At 42.6% G+C, this 17746-nt stretch overlaps 1 long non-coding RNA gene across 3 annotated transcripts; it reads left to right on the forward strand.

Moving 5' to 3' along the window:
• Nucleotides 1-198: 198 nt before the first annotated feature.
• LOC142141353 (uncharacterized) lies at nucleotides 199-17107 on the forward strand. Of its 3 annotated transcripts, none has more exons than XR_012688655.1 (4): nucleotides 199-556; nucleotides 14081-14145; nucleotides 15300-15392; nucleotides 16624-17107. It is a non-coding gene; the product is annotated as an uncharacterized LOC142141353 (long non-coding RNA). The 3 variants fall into 3 exon arrangements; XR_012688653.1 differs by lacking the exon at nucleotides 199-556 and adding an exon at nucleotides 11412-13918; XR_012688654.1 differs by lacking the exon at nucleotides 199-556 and adding an exon at nucleotides 11412-12921.
• The last annotated feature ends 639 nt before the right edge of the window (nucleotides 17108-17746 follow it).

Below are 17746 nucleotides of genomic sequence, written 5' to 3' on the forward strand. Positions count from 1 at the left end.
CTAGAGGCGTCATGACGTCATCAACACCTGTGTCTCGCTCCTCTGGTATCGTGTCATCACAGACATCCTCTCCTCCACCTGCAGCCCAGGGTTTCTTACTTCTTCTGGAGTCTTTCAGCACGCACGGGACGAGTCTGGCTCTACTGATAGACTTGCAGATAGGCGAACTATTTACATATGGCGGAATGATCTGCAATAAAATAAAGGGAATTACTTGGAATGGGAAGCCAGCTGTTGGTTTCCATGGTAATGGTACTCACTGCTAGTCGCGTAATGAGTAAAACATACCTGGGACGTTCTGATTGGACAACACGCCTCGGAAGGGATGTTGTGATAGGCTGATTGGATTCGCGCCAATTGTTCTTTTGATACCTGGCGAGTGGCGAGGCTGCGATGTTTATTTCATGACGTTTGAGTGAAATAACGCTGAAGGCTGATGTGTTATGTTGTGTGTGGACCAATCGTGGTTCTTGTGTAGCACAAGGACTTCTAGTATTCACTTGTAAGTGATTATCCGTGTTGATGCTATCGGATATACAGTATCACGGTGTAGAATGTGCGTGCATAATAACTAGTGGAAATCCCAGGCTGCAGTCCTCTGCTATCATAGGTTGTAACATGGTCCGAGTATCTGAAACACATATGCTACCCTTTTAAAAATAAAAACATTAAAAAAGTAGTCAAATTTATCAATTTAAAGTAATTTGTTTATATTTGCAATGAAGTTAGTTCTATACTGAATTTACATAACACACTTGGGCCATTTATTTAAATATCCTTCAAATAGCATTATATACCAGGTTTGACCCAGGTTAGCTCAGTTGCATTATTAGCACTGTTTGCCTTCCCCCATAAGTGCTACACAACCTTTAGAAAATGTACCCACTTTCAAGTAAACTTGCCCACTTTTTGCACCATTATAGCAAATATATATATATATATATATATATATATATATATGTATGTCACAAATAGGCCCCTCTGGCTACTCCCTGATTTAATATCTTATCATATATTCACACAGTCAAACAATATATCACCTCTAATTTGTCAAGAAACCTCTCCTGACCCCCTTTATCTGTCACAAACCGCACTCAGGACTTGGAAGCTTACTGTAAGGGAACACACAGCATTTCAGCCTAAACCTCTGTGAGGATACCGGCTTTATCGTAACCTGCGCCGCACAGGTAGCCTACCCGGTACCTATCCAAGGTTCAAAATCACCCTGGCAAATATCCAAAATAAAACAAATAAGTTTATTTAACAAAATGGTAGCACAAAACAGCAATAAACATATTTAACTAATAACTTGCAACAAATAACACTACAGTCTGGCACAGACAACATACAGAGTATAATGAAAACAGCTCACCAGTATCCTTGTCACTTTCAGGAACTGCTGTATATCAATCCAAGCTTCTCCCCTCTCTCTTTTAAGACTACCAGCAAACGTAGCGGCCCTAAGTCACTGTCACTCCGCTTTTGGCGGACACACAGCTCCCCAAGACCTGGAGAGGTAGATCAGGGCAACAGCAGTACTACAGAGACCGATTGTCCCATTCTTGTCAGGGGCAGAGATCTATATCTCAACGCCAGCCTGACTTCAGCTATCACTTGGTAGTGAGTGCTAGAGCTCTCTTTTAAGCCCAAAAATAACCTCATCAGCAATTCCACGACCTGTCTGAGTGGTCCTTTTCTGTGTTTACCTTTTCACAGGTAAATATACAGACAAAGGCATAGCAGATGAGTCACTCCTGATTTAATTAGGGACAGGTATTGTTCTGTGGCTATACAGTAGAGTTTGTTTAAACAGGAGAGATCACAATCCAGACACATTTACATTTAAATACGCAATGCAGTTGTCACAATTATATGCATACCTGCTATTGTTGTCGCAACTCGGAGGAAGGTGCGGAGTCTAACGTGCCCCTGGAATTCACCAGGAACCCCCGCAAGGAAGTATGGGCTTCGCTGCAGGGACACGCAGGTCGCGGTCCTTCCACGAGTCAACAGCGAGATACAGGGAGATGTCAGACAGGCCGGGTCAGTAACGTTCTGCTAGTTCACGGTACACAAGGATGTCCAGGAGAATAGTGAGACAAGCCGGGTCGGAAACGTTGAGGTAGCACAGTACAGAAGGAGAATCCAAAAGGAGTGGTCAAACGGTCCGAGTCAAAGGGTCACAGGCAGCACTGGAATAGTCAGGAACAAGGTAGAATACTGGCACACACACACAATATGCTGGAGGCAGGAAGACCTGATACTCTGGCACAGGGGTCAGGACAGGAAGTGCTATATAAAGCCCAGGGGACCAATAGCAGGGATGGGCGGCACCTAATTAGCGCTACAGCGCTATCCAATAGTGTCCTGAAAAGGCAGCCCTAATTAGCACTGCTGTGCTGGATCCATAGCGTCCCGTTGCCTAGCAACGGGACGCGCATGCTCGGATGGCCGCGCCGGGTGGCGGGGAACTTCTGCGTTTGGTTGCTAAGCAACCATACGCGCCGGGTGATGACGCAGGCAGCAGGACAGCGCCTGATAGTATACCCTCCTCTTCTTCCCTCTCCTCTTGTTTGGAGAAATTTTTTAAGAACCCTAGGAGCATGGAGATCTTGCTTGTCCACCCATGATCTTTCCTCTGGACCATATCCTTTCCAATGGACGAGATATTGTTGTCTCCCATGAGGAGTACGAGAGGCCAAGATCCGATTGATCTCAAATTCTGTTCCGGCAGAAGTTTGTATTGGTGGAGGCTGACAAGGAGGTCGGAAGAATTCATTGAGCACCAGTGGTCGCAGTAAGGATACGTGGAAGGTGTTATGACATTTTAGGGAAGGAGGCAATTTCAACTTGAAACACACAGGATTGATGACCTGCAGAATGGTATAAGGTCCAATGAAACGTGGAGCCATCTTCATTGAAGGAACTTTTAATTTCAAGTCCCTGGTGGATAACCATACCTGATCCCCTATTTTCAGAAGAGAAGTGGCCCTACGATGGTGGTCTGCAAAGACTTTGTGATGCTGTGTGGCTTTGAGTAACGCTGTTTTAGTCTTGGCCCAGTTGAGCGCAAATTTCCGATAGAGTGTATCTACAGCTGGCACTGATGAGGGAGATACAGGAAACGGATCTGGATAAGTAGGATGATTTCCATAGACAATGAAGAACGGGGAAAACCCTGTGGATTCATGAACATGTTGGTTATGGGAGAATTCCACCAAAGGAAGAAACTGAGACCACTTGTTCTGGTTGTCGGAAGTAAAACATCGAAGGAAGGTCTCCAGATCCTTGTTGATCCGCTCCGTCTGCCCATTTGTATGGGGGTGATACCCCGGTGAGAACTTTAGCTCAATACTCAACTTGCGACAAAAGGATCTCCAGAATCGGGAGGTAAACTGGACTCCACGGTCCGAAACAATCTCCTTAGGACAGCCATGTAACTTGAATATCTCTTTGATGAAGATATCTGCAAGACTTGCGGCCGTAGGCAATCCAGTTAGAGGAATAAAGTGTTGCATCTTAGAGAAGCGATCAATGACCACCCAGATAGTGGTAAACCCTGCACAGGAGGGTAGATCTGTGATGAAATCCATGGCCACACTCTCCCAGGGAGCATTAGGAATAGGAAGTGGAAGGAGTAATCCTGCCGGAGCTCTCCTAGAAGTTTTGTGTTAAGCACAGGTAGTACAAGAGGCCACAAACTTGCATATATCCGACCGTACCGTAGGCCACCAGAAACGAAGACACAGTAAAGCTGTAGTCTTTTTTTATTCCAGCATGACTGGCAATGCGAGATGAATGGGCCCACTGTAGCGTCTTGAGCCGAAGATGGGGTTCAACAAAAGACCGGCCAGGAGGAAGTGAGGATGGCTTAGTTCTAGTGAAGGCTACAATCTTAGAAGGATCAATGATATGCTGAGGAATCAAAGGTTTTAGGCGATCCGAATCGTCAAATGAGTGAGACAGAGCATCCGCTCGTCCATTCTTGGTACCAGGACAAAACGTGAGTGTCATGTTGAATCGGGCAAAAAAGGATGCTCACCAAGCTTGCCGTGGGTTAAGGCAACGTGCCTCCTGAATGAAAACTAAGTTCCGATGGTCAGTAAACACGGTGACAGGATGTATGGCCCCCTCCAACAGATGTCGCCATTCCTCCAGGGCAGACTTGATGGCCAACAACTCCTTATCCCAAATTCCGTAATTGCATTCACTAGGAAGAAATCGTCTAGAGAAGAACCCACATGGGTCGTGCGAACCAGAAGGAGATTTTTGAAATAGCACAGCTCCAACGCCTACAGAGGATGCATCCACTTCCAGAAAGAAAGGTTGTTCCTGGTCTGGCTGGGAAAGAACAGGGGCTGAAGAGAACGCCTTTTTTAATCTTGTAAAGGCAGCGGTGGCCTCAGGGGACCAAACCCTAGGATTTGCAGCCTTCCGGGTTAAGGCAGTGATTGGTGCAATGATGGAGGAGAATCCTGGAATAAATTGGCGATAATAGTTAGCAAAGCCAATAAACCTTTGGATAGCTTTAAGCCCTTGTGGTTGATGCCAATTCAGGATAGCCGTCACCTTAGAGGGATCCATACATAGACCTTGACCTGACACAATGAAGCCCAGAAATGGTACTTGAGTTACTTCGAATACGCATTTCTCTAATTTGCAATAGAGATGGTGCTTCCGGAGTCTGCGTAAGACCTCCTTTACATGTTCCTGATGGGTTTTCAGATCCTTAGAGAATATTAATATGTCGTCTAAATAGACTACCACAGAAGTGTACAACAAGTCTTGAAAGATGTCGTTGACGAATGTTTGGAAGATAGCCGGGGCGTTGCAAAGGCCGAAGGGCATCACCAGGTACTCAAAGTGCCCTTCTCTGGTGTTAAAGGCCGTCTACCATTCGTCACCTTTCTTGATGCGAATCAAATTGTAGGCCCCACGTAGGTCCAATTTAGAGAAAATTTGAGATCCACTGAGTCTATCAAAGAGGTCAGAGATGAGAGGTAGTGGGTACCGATTCTTGATGGTGATGCGGTTGAGGGAACGATAATCGATACACGGCCGGAGTGACCCATCTTTCTTCTTGACAAAAAAAAAAACCTGCACCAGCTGGGGAAGTAGACTTACGAATAAATCCCCGTTTCGAATTCTCTGCAATGTATTGGGACATGACTGATGTCTCAGAACGAGATAACGGATAAGTCCGTCCCTTGGGGATCGGTTGGTTAGGAGACAATACGATAGCGCAATCCCAGGGACGATGAGGAGGTAGGGTCTCTGCTTCAGTCTTGCTGAATACATCTTGGAATTCCATATAAGCAGCAGGGATACTGGTTAATTTGGAATGAGCCATAACTTGGGATCTCGGAGGCAAGACTTTGGACAAACATTTAAGACGACATCCGGAACCCCATGCAATCACTTGGGCACGACCCCAATCCATTTGGGAAGAATGTATCCTTAACCACGGTAGCCCCAAGATGAGGGTATTAATGGACTTGGGTAGAACCAATAGTTGGATCATCTCGCTATGAAGTGCTCCTACCATCAACCGAACAGGAGATGTCACGGAGGAGATGGAGCCGTGAGTGACACGACTACCGTCGACTGCCGTCAAGGATAACGGTTGAGGCAAAGTCTTTAAAGGTATTTGGAGCTGCGATGCCAGATCCGCCGAAATGATGTTCCCGGAGGAGCCAGAGTCCACAAAGGCTGTGGTGGAGAAGGTACCTTTAGGGGTGCTCAAGATGACAGCCATAAGGAATTCTGGAGAATTACTGGAGTAGGGAGCAACAGTGGACTCTACTAAAGCGGCCTCCCGGCCACCGTTTAGGAGCAAGAGTTTCCCGGTCTCTTGGGGCAAACTCTTAGAAGGTGTCCCGGATCTCCACAATAAAGACATAGACGTTGTTTGAAGCGTCTCTCTCTTTCCTCCGAGGACAATTTAGAACGTCCTACTTGCATGGGTTCATCCACTGGTAAGATGGGATTTTGAAACTGAGGTGCTAGCCGTGGCATGAACCGTTTGTCAGGGGTGCGTTCTTGCGTGTGCTCCTGGTAGCGCAAGTCCACCTTAATGCACATTGAGATGAGGGAATCTAGATCAGCCGGAAGTTCTCTAGAAATCAGTTCATCTATAATTCGGTCGACCAGACCCTGCCAGAAGGTTGCCACTAGTGCTTCGTTGTTCCATTTTAACTCGGAAGCCAGGGTCCGGAATTGAACAGTGTATTGACCCATGGACAGGTGCCCTTGACGGAGGTTTAACAAAGCAGTAGCTGCAGATGCGACTCTCTCGGGATCGTCAAAGACTCTTCTGAACGCCTCAATGAAAGTCTCAGAGTTGCTAAGGAGGGGATCCCCACGTTCCCATAATGGTGAGGCCCACGCAAGAGCTTGACCACTGAGGAGGGAGATAAGAAAGGCCACTTTGGTGCGTTCTGAAGGATTACACTCAAATTGAATGGCGCATTGGTTCAAAAAACCCCTGCATTTTCTGGGATCTCTGTCAAACTTCTCGGGTGCCGGGATGCGTAAACTGGCGGCCGCTGTAGAGACCGTAACCACACTGGAAGATGCAGACGTAGAAGAGGTTATAGCAGGTGTAGTGGGTAAGGACCCATGTAAAGCATCAAAACGAGTTGCTATGCATTGAACACAATGCAGAAGATGCACCTGGGCTGCTTCCTGGTGTTCCACTCGCTTAGCCAGATGCAGGAGTAAGTCCCGAGCCGAAGGTTCACCAGACCCCTCAGTTGTCATGGCCAGAGTATACTGTCACAATTATAAGCATACCTGCTATTGTTGGCGCAACTCGAAGGAAGGTGCGGAGTCTAACATGCCCCTGGTATTCACCAGGAACCCCCGCAAGGAAGTATGGGCTTCGCTGCAGGGACACGCAGGTCGCGGTCCTTCCACGAGTCAACAGCGAGATACAAGGAGATGTCAGACAGGCCGGGTCAGTAACCTTCTGGTAGTTCACGGTACACAAGGATGTCCAGGAGAATAGTGAGGCAAGCCGGGTCGGAAACGTTGAGGTAGTGCAGTACAGAAGAAGAATCCAAAAGGGGTGGTCAAAGGGTCACAGGCAGCACTGGAATAGTCAGGAACAAGGTAGAATACTGGTACACACACAATATGCTGGAGGCAGGAAGACCTGATACTCTGGCACAGGGATCAGGACAGGAAGTGCTATATAAAGCCCAGGGGACCAATAGCAGGGATGGGTGGCACCTAATTAGCGATACAGCGATATCCAATAGTGTCCTGAAAAGGCAGCCCTAATTAGCACTGCTGTGCTGGATCCATAGCGTCCCGTTGCCTAGCAACGGGCCACGCATGCTCGGATGGCCGTGCTGGGGAACTTCTGCGTCTGGTTGCTAAGCAACCAGACGCGCCGGGTGATGACGCAGGCGGCCGCCCTGGCCTGACAGCAGTCCTCTGTAGTTAAACATAGAGCTCACAGCTAAACAAAGACAAGAGACCCCCCCCTGGTGTGATGTACATTCATACAGGACTGGTGGACAATGATTCTTTCGCCTAGACTGAAACAATGGACTAGTCTGCTAGATAACAATACATGCTGGCAGATATTTTAGCTACTTTCAAAATAGAATATATAAGTCTAAATATGATTGAGAAATATGGGGAAAAAGAGGGCTAGAAAAAGTATATGTTTTTATAGTCCGCAGTTTGTGAGAAACGAGGTGCAGACAGGTTCAGGCGATATTAATACCTTGTCTTCCCACAACCTCCCTCTCACCTATCTCTTAGGCTACAGATTTAGCTGGCCCCTTTTCCAACACAGACCCCCACTTCCACACTTCTCCGCAACTGCCACAAGCTACGTACAATTTCTTGTAATTAGTAATCAACTTTTTTAAAGACACCTTTACACCTTACCCCACCTCCAGGGGTTGTGGTCTGTGACACTTTACAGTTACCATTTGCATGTTCTAGTTGATCTATAGTTGATCTAGACATGCCCTACAACAACAATTTGTCCTCACGTTTTAAATTTACCACCCCCTCCAGCGCAATATGGTTTTGTCCAGGATTAAACTTTTTCCTTTTTTTGCCTTGCTCTACTTAATGACTCAGGCCCATTGTTATCACAGTTTACTTTTCGATTTTTAAAAAATCATGAGCACTAAATAGAAAGTCCAACACCATAGATAGTGGATCATGCACTTGGTGTCTTGGAGTTTTCCTTATACTGTTCACCCAACACGTGAGAAATTTTCACCAATAGTTATTATGATGATAGGGCAATCAACCCTATATAAACACTTCTTATATATAGAGTCTGGACCGTGTACTGTATACTGGATGCATGAAATAAGCCTAATTGAGAACAGCTGAAGAGTCTACATCATGTTGAAATGTTTAACCCTATATACACGAAGTAAGTGTTTATATAGGGGCGATTGCTCCGTCATCATAATAACTATTGGTGAAAATTTCTCACATGTTGGGTGAACAGTATAAGGAAAACTCCAAGACACCAAGGGCTAGATTTACTAAGCTGCGGGTTTGAAAAAGTGGGGATGTTGCCTATAGCAACCAATCAGATTCTAGCTTTCATTTATTTAGTACCTTCTACAAAATGATAGCTAGAATCTGATTGGTTGCTATAGGCAACATCCCCACTTTTTCAAACCCGCAGCTTAGTAAATATAGCCCCAAGTGCATGATCCACTATCTATGGTGTTGGGCTTTCTATTTAATGTTTACGATTTTTTAAAAAAAGTCACTGCACTATATTGCGGTTTTGTTTCTTTCTTGTCTTCATATCATTGAGTTGGAGACATTTATGAGAAGAATAAGAACTGCATGAGTTGCCTTCTAACATGAGAGAAAGGGACGTTTTACTTTGACTTTATTTTAACAAAGGCATTTTATTTATTGATTGACTGACTGATATATATATATATATATATATATATATATATATATATATATATATATCCTGATTGTGCATATGAATTGACGCTCTTGGATACACGGTTTGAAAACTTCTGAACGTGGAAATATCTAAGGACACATTTGGTATTGTGCTTGTGATATATATCTATATGTATAAAATTTGTGTATCATAGAATAAGTGAAAGTGGCACTTTTTAAATGTATTTAGGCAGTAATCCTAATAGGAGCACTGAAAAGACATCATATCCTTATTTATTTATCCCACTTCACCTGACTAATTACTGTGGTGGGGTGTTTTTTCAGTCCTGTGCGAGTGTATGAATAGGGTCAGGTAGGGTTTGTGAGTCGACCCTTGGTTGACGACCTTGGTTGACGACCCTTGGTGACAACCTTTTCTCCCTGACAATCAAGTAAAGAATTTGGGTGTAGGCACTGTGCGAGGAGACGCAGTAGAAAGGCCTTAGGACTAACACAACTAGACACTTACCAAGTGCAACCCCCTGAACACATGTATCCTGAGGGTTACATTTAAATTGAAATAGAATAATTTTTTTTCTACATTTTAAATACCGCTCTTCAACAAATAACAATATATAATGCCCAAAAAAATAAGAAAAGAGGTTAAGAATTGCATCTAAAAAAGGCAGAATAAAGAAATATTTGACAGCTTTTGGTTGATATTGAAAAATAGGGACATTTCCAGGGAAACATCTTTAGAACCTGTAACTTGCCTTGGATATTAGGGACAGTTAATAATTATCATCATCAACTCTTTATATAGTGCCACTAACTCCGTTGTGGTGTGCAGAGAACTCACGCAGATCAGTCCCTGCCCTGTTGAAGCTTAAAGTCTAAATTCCCTAAAATACATACACAGAGAGAGAGGCCAAGATCAATTTAATAGCAGCCAATTAACCTGCTAGTATGTGTTTGGAGTATGGGAGGAAACAGGATATGGGCAGGCTCGGTTTCCTGAAAACCGAACCCAGTCGAATTTTGGGGTTCTCTCGCGTCTATTCGGATTCCAAAGCGAGGCAAAACGTCGTCGTCGACATCGTCGGATCTTGCGAGCTTTGATTCAATAAATACCCGCCTCTGCGGCGATCTAGCGCCATTTGAGAGCTGGACAGAGAAGGGTTAGGTCAGAGTATTGAGCAGGCAAAGTGATCGAATAGATGTAGGAGTGCTGAAATATAGCAGTCATTGCACTGTATTTTTCTGAATTTGCACTAGAAAGTGTAGGGTCTGATATACACCCTTATAAAAGTTCTGAATTTCTGAGTGCTGAAAACCTAATACAGCAGTCATTGCACTGTATTTTTCTGAATTTGCACTACAAAGTGTAGGGTGTGATATACACTCTTATAAAAGAGCTGAATTTCTAAGTGCTGAAATCCTAATATAGCAGTCATTGCACTGTATTTTTCTGAATTTGTACTACTGTCACAAGCCGCGACTCACTTCCTCCTCTGCCCTGCGTCCCGTCCGTCACCTTGCCGACTGGGACGTCACTGCCGAGCAGAACCCAGGACGCTTTTGTTCAGCGCTGCGTCCCGGCAATGAGAGGAAGCCGGGTGCTTGCGCAAGACCCCCCTGGCTAGCCTGCGGGCTAATAGTAATTAATTATGCAGAGATGATTGGCGGTGATTGTGTCAGAGCTAGTCTCTGATTGGCCACATGAAGTACTTAAGGCAGGGAGGGCTTAGCCTCCCTGCCGGTTATAGCGTCTGTGTAGTGCACTTGCTGACCTGCTCTCTGTTTCTGCAGGATTGCTGTTGTGACCATTGCCTGTTTACTGGATTTTGCCTTCTTGCCTGTGTCCCTGATCTTTTGGCCTGTACTTCGGATTCTGCTGACCTGCTCGTGACCCTGACCCTTTGGCGTGTTCTGACTATTCTTCTTTGCAAGTGACCCCTGACCTCCGCTAGTTTACTGGATTCGCTGTCTGCCAATACTCCTCATTCCTGGGTTCTCCGCAGCCGGTACCCATCACACAACCCTCCGTTTGTCTGCAGCCAAGTCTGTCCCCACCACTAGGGGCAACAGTGAACACCAGACTTTCGGAGCAGACTCGGGTTTTGTGGTATTGGCTGCTGGGGTTCCTAACAACTACAAAGTGTAGGGTCTAATATACACCCAAAGATGAGTGCTCAATTGCTAAGAGTCATTGATGAAGAGGAAGACAAGCAGGCTTGTCTGTAGAATTTGCAGGCAAATTCTACTGCGTTATATAGATGACACCCAAAGACGAGTGCTTAATTGCTAAGAGTCATTGATGAAGAGGAAGACAAGCAGGCTTGTCTGTAGAATTTGCAGGCAAATTCTACAGCGTTATATAGATAACACGCAAAGTGAAGAGCTCCATTGCTAATTGTAATTGCTGAAATAGAAATTATAGGCCTGCCTGGCTTGGTCTAAATCTGCAGTTACATTTTATTGTACCATAGCTCATACAGAAACAGGAGGGATGGCATTGTTCTTGTCACTCTCCAATCTCAGTCATGATGATACTAATCCTTCTACCACATGTACTAAAGTCTGTGTTCAAGTGCATACTGTTTTTAAGTCAGGGAAACAAAAATGTAAATAAAAATCTTGTACCTTTTTACAGAAAAATAATCTCTCTAAAAAAGGTGAAAGTTTACTGTAGAAAAACATAAAATTGCCAACATGCCATTCTACCCAAAATATGAATAGGCATACCAGCATCAGGCAGCTCCCTTCTCTTAGCTAGATTTCAGTCCCTGCTGCAATCTACACTGTCATCATAATCACCCTCATCATTGTGTACATCTTCCTCAAACAATAGTAATTCATCCCCGCTGGAATCCATCATAGAAGTCTGTATACTTTGATGTAATTGCCGATAATGGCCCCCTCATGGAATTTATAGTTCATTTTATGGCAGAGCTGTCACAATTTGGGCAATTCTTTTAGAGCAGAGCAAATATTAAAATGTTGTGCGGACTCATCTGCATCAACACATGGTTGGGAATCAAACTCTTGGCCCCATTGCTGTGAGGCAGGAGTGATAAGCACTAAACCAACGTAATTTACAAATTTGCAAAATGTAAAAGGGGCACTCTGCAATGCAAAACTGTTATGGATCACTGAATGCCTTTATTTGTGGGAGTGTGCCTAGATTTCTTCCAAACCACATTGGTTTGCATAGCACTATGGCTACGTTTGTGGAGGAGCAGCAATTTGCAGATGCTGAGGTTAGGAGACAGACTGAGTAAGGAATATTCGCACCAATGTAACTAATTTTGTGGATCAGTGTAGAAACAAGAGTTGATTTTGCAGAGCAAGATTATTGTAAAGGGGTAGAGAGGGCCCCTCCACACAATTATTTTCACTCTGCAAAAGGACTCTGTTGTTTTGTGGGTCTTGCCCTATATTTAATTATACCTGTTTGTACCTCAGTGGAAATGCTCATTTCCTGGCACAGTTGGATCAGTATAATGAAAGTTCACAGTGTAATACAGACAGTCCTTGTGTCACCTCACTGTCATAATCAGTAAAATGAGGCTAAACCGAGAACAGAAAACTTTATTAAAATGGAAGAAGCTTAGACTTTGATTTGACATTTACACTTTTATACAACAATCATCATCTTGATTGTTGTTGTTTAAACTGTTTTTATTAAAAGTATATATTGAATATAAAAACAGTTGTATTAATAAATATAGATACAATTCAATACTTTTCCTTTTTTAATATAATTTATGCCAAATTTTTTAGGGTTAATACATACAATGAGGTAATGGGGGGAGTGAACGGAAAAAGATTGAGGAAGAGGGAGGAAGATTAGGGTAAGAAAGGACAGAATGTTCTGCCTCTCTGCAGACCTTGGTGCACTCCAAGGTTACACAAGCGTCTCCTGGGAGCAGAGGATAGGCATGCACCTTGAAATATGCTGAACAGACCATCCAGGCACATTGGTTTCCTTTTCCCCTCTTCCTTCCATTTGCCAGTGTCGCTGGAGAATTATTAACAAATGTAATTGTTAACTGATTCGCTGTTATTCCATCAATACCAGAGATTTCTTAGCCATAAAATTTTTGGACTTTTTCATTCGACAGACTTAATCCTTCTCAATTACTAAATTGGGGTCTAGTTAATCTAGAGACTCAGTCTATTATAATATATTTCTGTATCTTATGTTTTATGCATTTCTTTGGGCGAGATTAAATTAGTCGCGATTTTCCTCAGAAACGTCCATCGTACGTTTGGGAGACATGGAATATACAGTAAGAAAAATCGAAGAAAAATAGTGTGCTGATATTTAATCCTGAAATCTTTGAAAACCAGAAGGAAAAAAAGAAATTACTTGCTGCTGTACTGTAATGTCATACATTAAGACCTCCTGCAGTCACAGGGCTATTTGGTTGGGATTGGTGCCTTGATTTATACGAGGGTGCTTAGGTTTTCACCAAAGTGCCTAGGCTTGCAGGAACAAGATGGAGGCATTTGCAGAGCAGCAGAGGTTTACACCAGTTGACAAGAGGAGTCGTGTAGAGCGAAGGTATTTCTTGCTTAGGAGTAGGTGGCAGAGACTCTTTTGAGGGAGCTTACCTTGGATGTCTGCGCTTGATGTGGGTGTCTTGGGGGTTGTTGCTGCCATTACAGATAATCCGGGTGTTCCAGTTCTCGATCTTGTTGGTTGTTTCGTTGTATTTCTTGCTTAGTATGGAGTAGGCGCAACAATATGTAAAGCTTTACGGAGCAGTGCAAATCAAGATTTAGGTTTGCGGAGTGAGATTGAAATGAGAGAAACGAGTGAAGAGATTTTTAGGGGTGTTGCTTATTATGTAGAGAGAGCAAAATCTACTCAGCAAAGGACTTGGGGCTATAGTTACTAAAGGGTGGTTTGATGAAACCGCCTGTTTTCGGGATTTTTTTCTGGTGGTTTTTAAACTGAATTGGAGAAGAAAGTGACCCCGGGATTATCTTTCCACTTGTTATCTATACAGCACCTTATACTTCCCAACTTGAGGTACGGGCATCCACCATAATACATGTAGTTGATTAAAGAAACAAGTTTATAATGTGTGCTTTAAACATTTTATAATTGTTTTATTATACATCAAATAATAAAAATAGTTTTTCCCTTGTGATTCCTTCTCTATTCATCTGCATGAAAATTGAACGAAAAAAGAGCACTGGATTGGAGTCAGTAGAAGACGAAGACTTTCAAGAAAGCCTGCTTAAGCACTCAATATGGTGAGCTCACTTACAACGGGGAGTGGTTTGATCAGTCACTTCTGATGTAGAGATATGTAGTGTTGTTGTTTTCAAGGTGTTTCACCAAGATGAAATTTCATTCATTATATACTTAGCTTACACACATGAGAAAAATACTGCACTATATTACTGTTCTTTTTTTGTTACATGTTGAATAAGTATTTTTTCCTGATAATATCGTGGCTTCAGGAATATAAAGACATTCTGGGCAGATCAAATGTGACCACCTATTTCATTGATTCTTAACTTTGTTTCATTTGAATGAGCATTTATTCTCTGTGGTTTAATTGCATGAACACACCCTTACTGTATTCGGCCTATGATAAACTGCCCTTGTTGCGTCGTCCAGGCACAAGCAGGTGTAGGTGGCAAAATCACGCAAATCTCCTCGCGCCCACTTTTGTGGATATGCGCAGAGCAATTTCACACAAGATATAAGCTAGCCCAGTACTCACACTGCGTCAGCTTTATTATGTTTTCAGTTTAATGCTTCTTTAATTTGCTTCTTGAAAATTTGGAAATAGGCACCAAGAGGTCAGCAGAATATGCTTCATACCCCAAACCTGTGCAAGGAGACTGGACTCCAGTCACAGTAATGCAATCTGCAGTTGTTGTACAGTAGCTGCTCAAAGTGTTGAAAAAGTGAATCATCTCCGTTAGAAAACAACACTATAACCTTGTTGATTGTTCTGTTTTGGCAAACAGCTAAAGCTACGCGAACAAGCGACTCTGTGTGTAAGAGATCTGACTAGAGGGCACATAATAGTTACTTTAAAATACTTTATAATGCTCAGTTTCTAAAATGAATTAAAGACAGATTATTCAATCCATCCTGTCTATTTTGTAACTCATGCACTAATCTGTTTATGTACATCCAGACATTTACATAATAAATGTAAAGAGTTACTATTTCATGCAATTATTACTTAGTGCCATAGAATAATAGGTGGTTTTTGCTTTTGTAAATATTTTCTAGCAATGTAGAGATATATTGAAATGTAAAGAGCAAGCAAGGCCACTATTTTATAGTTATATCAGACTGTGTATGCTTAGCTGAATAATATACAGGGCATAACTACATTTGTTATGATTAACTAAGCATGTCCAGCATGTTCTCTTTCTTTCCTCTACAGCAGATTGCGAAGTTCGGACACAGAGTGTCTGACAGCTTGGCAGACTTGCTTTGTGGAAATGAACTATATGGATTGGTTGACGCATACACAGAGGTGAGCCAGTGATGTCACAGTATCTTAACTAACTGAAATCTAACTTTTCAACCTGTATGAGATCCCTTTAGAGTGCGGTGGTAGTACTTTACTTTTTTTCAGAGCTCAGAGCTATATCATAAAGTGAGAGGGAGGTTGGCTCCGCACCAAGTTATGACCTTCCTCACTGTTAATGTTTATATATTACTGTATTGTGAGGGGGTGCTTCATTCAACATATAATTATCACATAGAAAAGAAAAAAGGGCAAGAGTTGAATCTTGAAGCACTCCAGTCTAAACTGTAGTACTTCATGATTCAACTCTTGCCCTTTTTTCTTTTCTATGTGATTTTTATCAGAGCTGCAATGGAATATCATGGTAATCCTGAACAATGCACTTTATCTTTGTGATTCATAGCTGAACAGTTTTGGGTGTTAATAATCCTTAAAAGCCCATTTTAAAGTAAAGTAAAGATATTTGACTACTGTTATATTTGCATTGCAAACATTGAAATATCCCCCTAAACTTCTTTATCTATTTTGGTTCTCACTATTCTTTTAACCTATTGTACCTTTAATCTTTTCAATGTAAACCTGTGAAATTTTTGGGGACATTAAAAAGCCTAATGTTAACAAAGCAAATGTTGGGTGTAATCGATGAAGAGAAGAATGTGAGTGATGAAACCGATCTATGGATGCACAATGGGCCTGATTCATTAACGAAAGTAAGGCAAATAAAGGAGTAAGTTTGCTCCTGGACAAAACCATGTTACAATGTAAGGGGTGCAAATTAGTTTATTATTTTGCACAAAAGTTAAATAATGGCTGTTTTTTCATGTAGCACGCAAGCACCTCATAGCTTTATTTCTTCACTGAAATTTAAAGTTGATCACAAGCCCTACCCCAACTATAAATCTGCCATCACATTTTAAATTCACCTCCCCCTCCAATGCAACATGGTTTTGCCAAGGTGCAAAGTTACTCTGTTTTGTTTTAGCTTTACTTTCCCTAATGTATCAGGCCCAATGAGTTTATTTTTTTATGGATCCTCATATAAACCATTGAGTAATTTTGTACCGATTTTGTGAAAGTGCTTGACTTACAAGAGGGAAACATAAACTGAAATGACTTTCTATCACATTTAACCTATTTCCCTCATTAATTTTATATTTTCCATTATTCTTCCCAATTTACTGCTTGATTTGCCCTAATTTGTGTTTCATATAACCATAGTCCATTTTTCATTATACAGTGGCCCTAGGGTGTTATTATTATCCAGGCCCCTACAACCGAGTGGCCCCAGAACTTTCCAGCACAGGAATTTGAGTACACATGAACAATACTGTTTTCTGGAGGTGCTATGGGTATACAATGTCACCTTCTTGGATGTTTCGCAATGCAATTAGCAGGGATCTCATACAGTAAGCTTCCTTAAAGTAAAATTAAAGTCATTATGCTTATTTTTCCAAAATTGCAAATATAAATGTGGTAAAAATTAAGTTATCAGTCATATTAAAATGACATACCTGATATTGAACGGGCAAGAACTGCTGCTAAATTTTTTATTTGCAGAATGTCAGTCTATCAGTTATAATTGCTTCACCTGACCCCAGGTGTTCATTCGCCCAAATAATCCAAATGCATAAATGGATTAGCCCAGTACATTATGGATTATCTAAATCCTGTTAAATACATCAAATAAACATCTCCAGAATATATATGTATGTTATTTATGACACTGCAAACACTTCAGTTCATGTACTTAAAATGTTCTACATTGACTATTGCAGTTCCCTCCATACTTGTCTTCTCCTAACCAGACTTCATTTCTGAGCATGCGCAGAGGTATTTCATGCAAGATATGCAATTATTATTATTATTATTATCTTTTATTTGTTAGGCGCCACAAGGTTTCCGCAGCGCCGCACATAGTACAAACAGTAGACTATACAGGGTATAACAGTACAGAACAATAAACAAAAAGTACCAATACTTCAGAAACTCCAGGCCGGCAGAAGCAATAGACACGGAGCAGAAGAACGGGTAAGGAGACAGGAGGAAAGAGGGCCCTGCTCATACGAGCTTACATCCTAAGGGAGGGTAAAACAGACCAGGCACAAGAGGAGCCAGTTGAGGGAATGAGAGAGAGGGGAGAATGAGCGGAGGAGATGGGGGTTAAGTGGATGGTTGGTAGGCTTTGAGAAAGAGGTGAGTTTTGAGTGCACGTTTGAAGGAGCACAGAGTAGGAGAGAGGCGGATGGAGCGAGGGAGGTCATTCCAGTGAAGGGGGGCTGCACGGGAAAAGTCCTGGATTCTGGAATGGGAAGAGGTGATCAGAGTGGAGGAGAGGCGGCGGTCATTGGCCAAGCGCAGGG

Source organism: Mixophyes fleayi, chromosome 2, assembly GCF_038048845.1.
Source record: "Mixophyes fleayi isolate aMixFle1 chromosome 2, aMixFle1.hap1, whole genome shotgun sequence".
Classification (NCBI taxonomy): domain Eukaryota; kingdom Metazoa; phylum Chordata; class Amphibia; order Anura; family Limnodynastidae; genus Mixophyes; species Mixophyes fleayi.